The sequence below is a fragment of the Camellia sinensis genome, chromosome 9 (genome assembly GCF_055761805.1).
Source record: "Camellia sinensis isolate YWXY chromosome 9, ASM5576180v1, whole genome shotgun sequence".
In the NCBI taxonomy this organism is placed as follows: domain Eukaryota; kingdom Viridiplantae; phylum Streptophyta; class Magnoliopsida; order Ericales; family Theaceae; genus Camellia; species Camellia sinensis.
In genome coordinates, this window is record NC_138969.1 from 166,884,259 (window position 1) to 166,893,356 (window position 9,098).

Below are 9,098 nucleotides of genomic sequence, written 5' to 3' on the forward strand. Positions count from 1 at the left end.
AAAACCCAATGTCACTACAAATCCTCTCCCACCGCATAATCAAGCCCCTCTACCCCGTCAAATAAACATCATTCATACACTGGCCATCCCTTACGACCCCAGTATATACATCATCCCCTCTTACCTACCTAAGCCGGCGTTGTTCATCCCTTAGAGCACAGACTTGTGTATGATGAACACGCCAACAATCCAAACTGAACCCGTGGTGGTGATAGTGGAAGATGAAGGGAGATCAGCCTTGGTGAAGAATACCAATCCGTTGCCCGAGGGCTTTGAGGACTTATCTGATGGGGTGTACAACCCGAGCTGCTATGTTGTGCCAATCAATCAAGCAAAGCCGGAAGTCGTACTGCCGGTTGGGATGGCGGTCAGTGTAGTGCGAGAAGATGGGCCAAGCCAAGGATTAGATGATCTAGTCGACCTAGAGGAGAATATAGGCAATTTACAATTCTTTGATGAACAAGATCAAGGAGACGTGCACATTAACTGGTTCGATCTGAACGGGTCAACCGATAATTCAGAATGGCTAAGTGATGAAGTTAATGTAGATGAGGGAGTTGAATTGAAGCTGAAACAGCAGAAAGCAGAAACCGCAGCAATGGCCGAAACGGTTGATAGGAAAGGTAAACTATCGGAAAGCACCGGTAAAGAACAACTGACTCAAGAATTGGGTATTGTTAGCCACGTACATACAGAACAAGAAGCTGCGCTGGAGCGGTTTGGGTAGGAAATGAGTGAAAGTGATCAGAAAGTTGGAACAGCTCAACACCCCATGAAGAATGTTACTACTGAGGGAACACTTATACCGGAACTAGACAATTGCTTGTCTATTGTCGGAGGTATGTGGTGGGAAGATGATGACATGTGTCATGCCCACGCTAATGAGGATTGGGGTGAAGGTATTCCTGACAATACCTAGTATGTGGAAAAAGTTGACCACATGACAAGAAGTGGCCGATATTTCAAAGCCCCGAATCTGGACCAACCCGAGGCATCTGGGAAGGAAAATAAGGTAGAGAAATAGAGGGAAAAACTGTTAGAGGAAGAGGTTGTGCTGAAACAGTTAAAGGAGATTCAAGCAGACATATCTATCTGGGGATTGCTTATGGCTTCGCGCGTGCATAGGCAAGTTATACTGTCAGCGATGGATAAAGCAAAGTTGTCTGTTGACACTACCCCGAAACAACTGGTGGGATTAGTCTTCCCGAGAGGCGCTGCACCAACTTTCACCTTTTCCGACAAAGAATTGCCACCAGAAGGCTTTACACACAACAAACCTCTATACATATCCGTAGAGTGCAGGGAAAAGTGGGTGCCAGTTGTACTAGTCAACACCGGTTCAGTAATTAATGTATGTCCATGCCACACAGCTTATACTATTAGCTTGAAACCGGTTGATTTTGTGCCTACAGCCCAGCCCAGGTGATCCGGGCGTATGACAATACAAGTAGAGAGGTGATGGGAACAATACAAATCAGAGTGCAGGTTGGACCCGCGCAACAGGATATTGAATTTCATGTCCTGGATGTTCCAGGCACTTTCAATTTATTGCTTGGGCGACCTTGGCTACACCAAGTAAGAGCTGTCTCTTTCACACTCCACCAAATGCTGAAGTACCCCCATGGAAAAGGGGTGACCATAGTCTTTGGGAATTCATCAATACATCCTTCGCCAGAGGTCACTACACCCGTACTAGAGATTGTGCATAGCGAAGAGGATGTTTTCATTTTGGGGTTTACCTTGGCTGAGGCCTGGGTAGTGTAGAATATCCTAGCTGTCGATGAGGGCTTCTATGTTAGTGCCCAATCTGTGTATCTCATGAAAAAGTTACAACACATGCCCGGAATGGGATTAGGCAAAAGTGGCTGGAAAGGCGTCGCTGCATTGGCCGATGTGCCACATAACCCTCATGCCTTTGGTCTTGGCTATATGCCCACCAAAAAGGACTGGGTGAGGAAATGGAAAGAAATGGCCGGAAGAGCCAAAGCAAAGTAAAGCGGAAAGCATTACAAGCTTGTGCACCGACCAATCCGAGGAACCCTGAATGGCTAATTTGTTTAGGAAGGTGAAGACTTGCCATTCCGTGGTTTCCCCGAGCCTTGGTTCAACTTTGAGAAGCAGCGGGTTCCCAGTTTTGAGATTTTCTTCGACTTGCAGTTGCAAGAGAGCGACACAGAGGAACAGACTGAACTAACTGTGGAGGCTACAAAGAACACAGAAAGTGATTCCAACAGCAGTGAACTTGAGGTAGGAGTAACACTGGCATATCTCCTTTCAGATCCTCAGATCAACCTGGAGAGCTTGGGGGATGACCTAACCGTTTCCATGATCGGAGACCAATCAGGTGTGGACCCTTTTGGTGGTATCTTGGACGAATCTAACACACTGTCCCTCATTTGGCAGCTGGAGGAGGGCTTCCTGTCCAGTAGCTCTGCGTTAGGTAGTGAACCAGAATCTGATTCCACAGAGTCTGTGGAGTTAGAATCAGATTTCGGTTCGTCTGAGTCTAGGTCCAGTATTCCTAGGGTTGATAACCTGGATATCGAAGTTTTGTCCAAGTCGTCTTTTTCCTTTTCTTTTGAGTTGGTTGTAACCGAGGAATTAGATGAGCTGGACCTTTTGAATGTGAATACCACTGCAGGTTTTGAGTACTTCTCTGTACCACTCGTATATTGTATTGATCATGATTTTCAAAATTTTGATAAAAACGACGAGGAAGGAATTCCTCTGGTTTTGAAACATTTGATTGATCGAGATGAGGAGAGGGTTGTAAAATCCCTTGTTGATGAAATCATTCCAATTAATATGGGTACTGAGAAGGATCCGCGTCTGGTCCCGATCGGGTCCATGTTGTCTTCGGAGGAGCACGAGCGCTTAGTCACTTTATTAAAAGATTTCAAAGATGTTTTCGTGTGGTCTTACGAAGACATGCCTAGAATCGATCTTGAGATTGTACAACATCGGATATCTCTTGACCCCGAGGCCCGACCCATCAAACAGAAGCTGTGGAGAATATGCCCAGATTGGGCTTTGAAGATTAAGGAAGAGGTCACCAAGCAGATAAACGTAGGGTTTTTGCTAGTATTTGAGTATCTGACTTGGTTGGCCAACATTGTTCTAGTGTTGAAAAAAGATGGTAGAATTCGGGTGTGCGTGGATTTCAGAGATCTAAACAAAGCTAGTCCAAAGGACGACTTTCCTCTACCACACATCGATGAATTGGTGGACTTCACCGCAGGCCATGCGTTGCTCTCCTTCATGGATGGATTCGCCGGGTATAACCAAATTCTGATGGCACCCAATGATAGAGAGAAAACTGCCTTCACCACGCCGTGGGGAACCTACTGCTACACGGTGATGCCGTTTGGGCTGAAGAATACTGGGGCTACCTATCAACAGGCTGCAACCACAATTCTACATGATATGATCCATAAAGAGGTCGAGGTGTATGTGGATGACATGATTGTCAAGTCCAAGGAAAGAGAGGGCCACTACACCGCCTTGAAGAAATTCTTTCAATGGATCAGAGAATATCAGTTGAGGTTAAATCCGCAGAAGTACACTTTTGGCATAACAATAGGGAAAATGCTGGGTTTCTTGATTACATAGAGGGGTATCGAGGTAGATCCTTCCAAAATCAAGGCCATCCTAGAAATGCCACCACCAATGACTGAAAAGGAGGTGCGAGACTTTCTAGGTAAAGTGCAATTTACAAGACGGTTTATTTCAAAATTAACCTTGACTTGTGAACCACTATTTGGTCTCTTCAAGAAAGGAAAGAAATTCCAATGGGATGACCGATGTCAGTTTGCTTTTAAGCAGATCAAGCTGTACATTCAAAACCCGCCTGTGTTGTCGCCGCCAGAGCCGGAGAAGCTGTTGATTCTGTATCTGTCAATAATGGACACAACAATGGGATGCATGCTTGCTCAGGAATCTGAGGATAGGGTGGAGAAAGCCATCTATTACCTGAGTAAGAAGATGCTTGATTATGAGACCCGTTACATCCCGCTGGAGAAGGCTTGCTTAGCCTTGGTATGAGCTACTAGGAAGTTGAGGCACTGCCTTTTAGCTCACTCCGTAATTCTATTTTCGAGATTAGATCCTATCAAATTTCTCTTCGAGAAACCAACACTTATGGGCAAGCTAGCCCGTTGGTTGCTTCTTCTCTCCGAATTTGATCTGAAATATGTCACCGCAAGTCTATCAAGAGGAGAGCGGTAGTTGAGTTCCTGGAAGATCACCCAGTGAAAGGGGATGAAGTGGTAGAATACTTATTCCCAGATGAAGCTATTCTGCAGGTTGAGGAAGAGATTTGGACAATGTACTTTTGACGGAGCATCTAACTAGTACGGTTATGGGATAGGGGTGTTGCTGATAGCACCTGACAATTCCCACATGCCTTTAGCTTTCAAACTCCGGTTCAAAGTATCCAACAACGAAACAGAATACGAGGCGTGTATCGCTGGTTTGGAAGCCGCCCTGGAACTAGGAGCAAAAAGGTTAGACGTCATCGGGGACTCAAACCTAGTTGTATCTTAAGCAAAAGGTGACTGGAAGGTCAAAAAAGAAAAGATGAAGATCTGTCACCAAACTCTGGATGTTCTGATTCCTAGGTTTAAGAAGCTAACCTTCACTCATCTACTAAGAGAGAACAACAGGTTCGTTGACGCCTTATCAACTCTATCTTCCATGATAGACATCCCGTTTGGAGTCCGGATGCGTCCAATTATCATTGAACAGAGATATACGCCGACCTACGAGTCTATCGCCACAATAGATGAAGTACAAGATCAAAACCCCTGGTATTATGATATCTGGAACTTCCTGGAAAATGAGGTTTATCCACTAGGGGCAAATGCCAAAGATAAAAGGGCAGTACGATGGATGGTCGTTCAATTTATCATCTACGGGGGTAAGTTATATAAGAGGGGTCATTTGGGAATGCATAAGCTGTGTGTTGACGCAGAAGAGTCGAAGCGCCTAATGGAGGCCATTCATGGTGGAGAGTATGGAGCGCAGATGAGCGGAGTAATGCTAGCCCGGAAGATTCTCAGGCAAGGTTACTACTGGTCTACTATGGAGGAGGATTGTATTGGTTTTGTTCGGCGATACCACAAATGCCAAATTCATGCCAATCGCATGAACATCCCGTCGTCGAAGCTGTACAACATTACTTCACTATGGCCTTTCTCAGTCTGGGGAATTGATGTCATTGGGGCAGCTGCACCGAAAGGGTCAAATGGACATGAGTACATTCTGGTGGCAATTGATTATTTCACGAAGTGGGTGGAAGTTCAGTCTTATGCAGTGTTGAAAGCAGCGCATGTGGCTAAGTTCATCCGTAACAACATTATTTGCCGTTATGGAGTCCTGAATGAGATCATTTCAGACAATGGCTCCCATTTCAAGAAAGAAGTGATCGACTTAATAGAGAAATACAATGTGGCTTTTCATAAGTCATCTACATATCGGCTGCAAACCAACAGAGCTGTTGAGGCTGCAAACAAGAACATCAATCACATTTTGCAGAAAATCGTTAAGACTTATAGGGACTAGCCAGATAAATTGCCATTTGCTCTATGGAGCTACAGAACTTCAATTCGGACATCTATTGGGGAAACTCCGTACTCACTTGTTTATGGGATGGAAGCTATTCTGTCGATTGAAATAAAGGTTCCGTCGCTGCAGGTTATGGCTGAGTGCCAGATAGCAGAAGCGGATTGGCAGCAGAGCAGGTTCGAAGAACTAATGTTGTTTGATGAGAGGAGGCTAAAAGCATTGTACCATGTTCAAGGATATCAACGCAGGATTTCCAGGGCTTTTAACAAGAAAGTTAAGTCTCAGAATCTTAAGGAAGGGGATTTGGTGCTGAAAGACAACCGAGCTCCCATCCATGACCCTAGGGGCAAGTTCAGACCTAATTGGACTGGTCCTTACATCATCAAAACCATTTGGTCGGGTGGAGCTGTTATTCTTATGGACCTGGATGGCCTAAAATTTTCTCAACCAATCAATATGGACAAGTTGAAGAAATAGTACCCCTGAGAGGCTCGCTAGGCCGAAAACCCAGAAAGGCGACCTAGGCAAAAGTAAGAGCATAAAAAATTGGAAAAAAAAAAAAAAGCTGAGCTCGTAAGGTTGAAAACCCAGAAAGGGCGGCCTTGGCAAAAGTTAGAGCTCAAAATGAGAGTGTTAATACCCGAGTGAACCCAAACCGAACTACGTAAGGCCTGATTCCCATCTTCGGGATACGTAGGCAACTTCATTCTGAAGTCTGGCCGTAAACACCTCCAAATTAACTGTGTCCATATGTTTGATCATGGCATCCCTTTCTGTTCGTTATTTGAAAGATCGGTTGTGATCCTTACCCTGAGAGAAGAGCTGACTACAGTGTTGAGCAGTGCTATTCAGTCAAGGGGCAATTTTCCATTTTTGGATTCGGGGTTTGTACATCTCAAGGATAGATTCTATGTGTGTCAAGTTGTGATCCTTATCAAAAATGGTTTTGAAAAGTTTTGATAAAAGTTGATTTTGTTCAAATTAATCTTGTTACAACTTAGACCATTTTTGGACCAAAAGGAAAATCTTCAGTGCCCACAACTTTAATTCCATTGATTTCAATACAAAGTTCTGCAACTCTCGATACAAATCAAAGTTGCTTTTATTACATTCAAAAGGAAAACTTGAAAAGTTAGATCAAAGCAATAAACTTGGTGCATAGATGAGTCGGATGTTCCTGCGTCCCCTCCCTGTGCTTGTGGAAGCTTCCGATGCTAAAATAGGCCTGGTCTGTGCTTGTTCTTCCAGCCAAGCTAGGCACTCGCCAAAAAGTGCGCAGTTAAAACTAAAGGCAAGAACCAAAAGCTCCATTGTCCTCCACGTAGTGGGATATCAAGCCAATTGTGAACCTCGGATTGGCTATGAAGCCGGGTACTCTACCCCCTCTTCTGGACAAGTCTGGTCATGTCCAAACTGACGCCTGAACCAGAACGGACAGTAGAATATGCAGTGTGTCAGGTTGATCAGTTGAATGTCGGGTTGCCAAGCCATGTTGTAGCTTATCTCAGGCAGATCAAACCAGGGGCAACGCCAAGCAATGTCAACAGCAGACCTATTGCACATCCAATGGCACCACCATCCCTCGTTCAGGAAATCCACTAGCTGTTGGAGGAAGAAATAGCCCCGTGCTGAATATGCAGGGTAAGAGTCCACTACCTTTAACGTGTCCATGAGTCATATCTGGGGAGGGATGAAAGAAAAAGAGAGATTAAAGAATAGAGGTGTGTATGTTGAGAGAAAAAGTGAGAAAAGGGCTTTGAGGGAAAAACAGAGAATGAGTGCCGAGTGATGTGATAAACACATGTGAGAAAGGGTGGGAAACATTACCTGAAGAAGTAGTGGACTTCCTGTAAATTTGTTTGTCTCTCGCCGATGAAAGGCGTCTAAGCCCATCAAAGTCTCGGCTAGTACCAAGTAAATGCAACTCTTGCCCTCTTTCAAGCCCTTTGCCACTTCAACTAGCCGAATGCTAGACCCGCTGAAATTAGGGGTAAGAAGGAAGTGCGCTAACATGCACAAACAAAGGGCGTGTTGTCGAAAACCTCACCAAAGAAGATCGCCTCGGACACCGGCGTCAGAAAATCAATGAATTAAACTCGGGATGTCCAGCTCTCCATCGTGAACCAAGGATCGGGCATCGTGTAAAGTGAGCTCACACATCCTTCCCAAAGCTTGGATGTGACCAAAACGGGGCAGAGGCAAGATTTCCTCATCACGCTGGGATTCCATTAGCACTTGAAATTCTTCGATTGTCGAGCATAGCTCTTGTCCCCCGAAGCTAAACGCATGCATAACTGGGTTCCAACATCTAGTCGTGGCATGTAGAAATGGAAAACAAAGCAGAGAACGACTAAGCGGGAATAGTGCATTTATGCCAAAACCGCAGAAATTCAGCTTTTCCGAGCCATCTAAAGTCGTAATCTAATTCAAGAGTTTTTCGGCAAAGAACGGCTCCATTTGTGAAGAATGTGCAGCTGAAATGAAGAAAACACGAAGTCAGAATGTCATGACCCGAACCCGCCCCTATAGGTTAAGGGCATAACCGGCCAGTAATCAAGGGATTACCTATGGCCTCAAACCAAACAAGACATAAACTCATCAGAGTAAAGGGGCCAAACAGAAACAAAATTTAAAACTTTTGTCCGTAGAGCTGTGCTTACATGGCACATCATAACAGTCCATGTATATATACCTGTTAATAACTCACACCAAAGGAATAACAACACAAGTTCTGTACATACACAGGATCATTGAAGTCTTAGTCAGCCTAACCAAAACTTATATACAAAAGTAATCCAGCATTCTCGCCAACATAACAAAATGTAACAAAATAGCAAAAGGGCGCAAACAAGTCTCCTGCGTGAGACGTATGGGCTGACTCTTCAAAACCTTGACTGTTTCTCACATATTTCACCGAGGCTGGGTTTGGGCATCCCTTGGCTCACCTACATAGACATGAATAAACGTGAGCGAAAGCCCAGTGAATAATATCAAATAAGGAAGATACATGAACAATCTTTGAAATAGTTACATCAGACGACCTTGGTCTCAATTCATGTTTCTATTTAATGTGTCAATCGACTAAAGTTCTAGACGTATCAAACGGCCTCAGGCCCAATTAACTCATACCCGACGGCCTTTGGCCTATCCATTCATGTCCAACGGCCTTTTGGCCCAATTGTTCGTATCCGACGGCCTTTGGTCCAATCGTTCAGATCCGACGGCCTTCGGCCCAGTCGTTCATACCAAACTATCATTCATGTCAGATGGCCTTTGGCCTAATCATTCATGTGTCAGACTATCATTCATGTCAGACGACCTATGGCCCAATCATTCATATGTCAGACTATCATTCGTGTCAGACTATCACTCATGTCAGACTATCATTCATGTCAGACGGCCTTTGGCCCAATCATTCATATGTCAAACTATCATTCGTGTCAGACTATCATTCATTCATGTCATATGGCCTCTGGCCCATTCATTCATGTCATACGGCCTCTGGCCCATTTATTCATGTCATACAAATATTTGTG